The sequence below is a fragment of the Lactuca saligna genome, chromosome 2 (genome assembly GCF_052625555.1).
Source record: "Lactuca saligna cultivar CGN05327 chromosome 2, ASM5262555v1, whole genome shotgun sequence".
In the NCBI taxonomy this organism is placed as follows: Eukaryota; Viridiplantae; Streptophyta; class Magnoliopsida; order Asterales; family Asteraceae; genus Lactuca; species Lactuca saligna.
In genome coordinates, this window is record NC_136418.1 from 107,361,187 (window position 1) to 107,365,796 (window position 4,610).

Here is a 4,610-nt window from a genome sequence, read left to right on the forward strand (position 1 = left end):
AATTGATTAAGTCCTTGATGGGTTAAGTAGGAAACTTAACCCTAATCATCATTTTATGTGAAACCCTAGTTTCACTTAGGTATATTATTGGGCCTTTATGTTGGGCCTAAATGATTGAGATAATAATGGGCCATCCAAAGTCAAGCCAATGAACTAGAATAATTTAATGGGCCTGGGGTAAGGCCCATGTAAGGGGCTTGGGCCTAATTTGGAAAATTGGGCCTTAGAATGCGACCATGTTTAGGCCTAGGCCCAATTTGGAAAATTGGGCCATGTGTTGGGCTTTGATTTCTAATTGACTTGGGCCTTGGGCTTAAATAAGCCAAGCCTGTGGTAATGTAGCAATTAACCAAGTATGTAATATGGTTATGTGTTGGGACCCAATTATTAATTGGGTGTTATTTTGGTGTTGACAGTTCGGGAATCTGTCAGCCAACAGTTGGGGTCGAGTATGTGGGACTTCAGCAGTGTGGGATTGTGTCTACGGGACTTCAGCAATGTGAGGTGAGTTACCTTCCAGTAGCGGTGGGTCTACGGCCACAATGCCGGCCCACCAGTAGGAGTTGTATGTTAGATGATTGTCTTTGTGATATCATCTAGTTTTGCTACTACCTGATACGTTATATGCTGGCATGATATGTTATATGTGATAGTAGTAGAGTTCGGTTGTTAGGACTGAAGGGTAGGTCTGACACCCTAGATATGTCTGACAGTATGTGATGATATGTTATATGCTGACATGATATGTTATATGTGATAGTGGTAGTAGGAGGGGAATAGTCCTCAAGTTCGGTTGTTAGGACCGAAGGGTAGTTCGGACACCCCAGATATGTCTGATAGTATGTTTATGTTATGATATATGTGATAGTAGCAGTAGGGGGTGGAATAGTCCCTGAGGGTCGGTTGTTAGGACCGACGGGTAGGTCAGCACCCCAGAATGGCTTGACATGGGTAGGTCAGCGCCCCAGAATGACTTGACATGGGTAGGTCAGCACCCCAGAATGGCTTGACAAGGGTAGGTCGGCACCCCAGAATGGCCGTACCGGGTAGGTCGGGCACCCCAGAATTGTCCGACAATATGTATGCTATGTGATTGTATGGTATGTGGTATGATGGGGGAACTCACTAAGCTTTGTGCTTACGGTTTTCAGTTTTGGTTTCAGGTACTTTGTTTTTAAAGGAAAGGAGTCGGCTCGATCGCAGCGCATCACACTATGTTTTCCGCACATGAGATCCTTGGGGATTACGCTCTGATATGGTTTCATGATACTATGTTTTTTATTACTGTCACTTAGGTTTTGACATGAGACTTTATTATGAATGTTTTTATACTGATGGTTTTATGTAATAACATAAATAAAAATGAAATTTTGGCCTGTATTTTTGGGATGTTACACACATAGAATGCATGTATAGTTTAAGAGAATTTGCTAGAGAAGAGTAACTGTTTTGTACATACATTATTAGATTGAAAATTTAAGATCTAGGAGTAAAAATCAAAGCTTGAAGGGGCTGAAAATCGATCTCGATCTGATGACGATGATGATGAATAGTTCAAAGAGCTTACCAGGAAGCAAAATCAAAGCTTGAAAATACTGAAAGCGGTATGAATCTAATGATCAATTGCTAACATCGGTTTATGTAACTTGATGAAAGCGTATTTTGGTGAAAAATATATTTCAATCTAGCTCTGAACTTGAAAATCATCAAATGAAGGGGATAAGATCTGATTCCGAAGAAACCTCCAATTGCTGAAAACGATTTCAATTGAAGATATCAATTGATGATCAGTTGCTCGTGAAAGCTTGAAATCGATGTGAACTACTGATCAATTGTTGAAATCTCTTCCAATAAGCCTGTAACATCACAAATCATCGCAGCGTGAGTGACAATTAACGTACAAAACTCAAGTTTTTTGCTTCTCATTCAATCAAAATATTGTTGCGATTGAGAAAACAATATGAGGAATCAACGGATGAAAGAGCGAATATGATTTTGTTACGTTGATTAAGAAAAGATCATGTAAATCAGGGGATTTCATTATATGATTAAAAGCTGACTAATCTACCCTTGAGTGTTTAATTAAGCGTTTTAATCATGGTTTTTTTTGAACCACAAGATCAAATTCGATCGATGACTAAGATTTGGTCCCTATGTCTCACAAAATATAAGTGGTCTCAAATGAACCTCTACATATATATATATATATATATATATATATATATATATATATATATATATATATATATATATATATATATATATAAACACATTTTTTATAATTTATCAGAAATATTAATACGTATTTTAGAATTACAAATATTTATTTTAATTTTATGTTTTGTAAGTTTATACATATATTTTTAGAAGTATAGATACATATTAATATTTCTAAAAATGGAAAAATATGTATTTATACTTCTTAAAACTATATCTTTAAATTACGTATCCTTAGTTCTAAAAATATTTGTTTACGTTTCAAATGGTATAACCTTATAAAAAAAGTATTATATATATATATATATATATATATATATATATATATATATATATCAAGAAATAACATTAAAAATGTAAATATAATATTTAATTAAACTTTTTTTTGTATATAAATACGATTTTTCTGAATGAATACGTATAATATGAAAAAATATATTTAGGGTAAAAGTGTAAATAATTATAAACTTAAGGGTAAAAACATTAAAAAAAATTAAAAAAATAACTGTAAATTTAAGGGGTTTTTTTTTTTTTTTTTTTTTTTTTTTTTTTTTTTGGGAAATTAATATAATGGTAATATGGAAACCTGTTATCGTCGGTAAAAGATTAAAAACTAACATTTTTTGGAATATTTGAGGGTAAAAACGAACATAAAATTCAACTTTGAACAAAACCGACAAGATCCTCAAAACTTGAGGGTTTTTATGACATTAACCTTTTATTTAGTGATATTAACCTGAATAATATAATTTTGATATTATTTTCTGATCAAAATGGAGAAACGAACGTACTTAATGTATCATCTATTAACAAATACAAGCATATTGATGTAGTTTGTGCAAGATGAGTCAACGCTAATTTCATGAAAGCGTGATCCACAAATTGTCAGAATAAATTCAACAACTTAATTACCAAAATAATTAGTACAATAACAACAAAATCAAAAAATAAACCTCCTTTCTTCCTCTTTTGTAGCTCATTTCTTAGTTCTTTTGCCTCTTTTGACTTCGTTTCCAACACCTTTTTAAGAATCTTATATTTCAGTTCCTGAATTTGATCCTTACTGTTCTTTTAAGATTAATAAACACAAATAACCAAAATAACTCTTTGATTAATTGAGAAAATAACTCAAAACTCAACTAGTTTTTGTTATATTCTCAGTTAATCAAAAAGTTATTTTGGTTATTTGTGTTTATTGATCTTGAATTGGTATCAGAGCCCAGAAAAAAGAAGTTGTGAAATTGATTCTTACCTGTTGATGAGTTAGGTCAACATGACAAATACAGGGGGAGATGGTGCACAGCCTCCTCCGATGAGAGTGAAGGAGGTTGGGACAACCACAGTTGTATGTCCAATGCTTACTTCTACTAATTACACTGTCTGGGCACTGAGGATGAAAGTAGTGCTCAGAATTCACAAAGTTTGGACATCGATTGATCTAGGAACCGACGGTAATAATGAAAAAAATTACCTGGCAATCGGATTGTTGTACCAAGCAATACCAGAATCGTTGATTATGCATCTGGGTGATGTCGAATCAGCTAAAGTCCTTTGGGATGCGATTAAAGCTCGTCATGTTGGGGTTGATCGAGTGAAGGAGGCTCGCCTTCAAACCCTAAGCTCCGACTTCGACAGAATGAAGATGATGGAATCAGAATCGATCAATACCTCTGCTGGAAAGTTGTCCGGAATTGCGTCTCAATTAGCAACACTTGGCGAAACAATTGAAGAATCGAAGATGGTTAATAAATTTCTTAAATCCTTACCGAAGAAGTTCATCCATATTGTAGCCTCCCTCGAACAAGTTCTTAACCTGAAAACTGTTGGATACGAGGATGTTGTTGGTCGATTGAAGGCATATGAAGAAAGGATAAAGGAAGAGGATGCCGATGAGAATGATCAATCGAGGGTGCTATTTGTGAAATCAACCGGAGATGGAGGAGTGTCGTCGTTAAGAGGTGCTGGTGCGTTGAGGTCTCACGGTGGAGCAAAAGGAAAATGGAAAGGGGCCGGTGGATCGGGAGGATATAGTCAAAACAATGGATTCGGATTTGGGTCAGCTGGATTGGGTGGTTCAAATGGTCCCAAATCAAATAATAGCCACAAAGACCAAAACCCAATAACAATTTTGATTTATCTCAACCCAATTCCAATAATTGCAAAAAATTTAATTGTTGCTGTGATAAAAATCGGAAAAATAAGGAAAAAGACCGATCTAAGGTGATTTGTTTTCGGTGTGAGAAAGCAGGTCACTTTGCGTCTGAATGTCCGGAACGACTCCAAAAATTACGAGAAGGTGATTTTTCAGAACGTGACGATAGCGACGAGTCCGTGTTCTAAAACCGGGTCGAAGTTGAAGAATTCTCTAGGACTTAGAGATTCGGGGGTGATTG

At 35.1% G+C, this 4,610-nt stretch overlaps 1 long non-coding RNA gene across 1 annotated transcript; it reads right to left on the bottom strand.

Annotated features, from left to right (window-relative positions):
* Nucleotides 1-3,407: 3,407 nt before the first annotated feature.
* LOC145028994 (uncharacterized) lies at nucleotides 3,408-4,267 on the bottom strand. Its single transcript, XR_013676306.1, has 3 exons — nucleotides 3,984-4,267; nucleotides 3,689-3,890; nucleotides 3,408-3,604 (listed from the first exon to the last, which is right to left on the bottom strand). It is a non-coding gene; the product is annotated as an uncharacterized LOC145028994 (long non-coding RNA).
* Nucleotides 4,268-4,610: the final 343 nt, after the last annotated feature.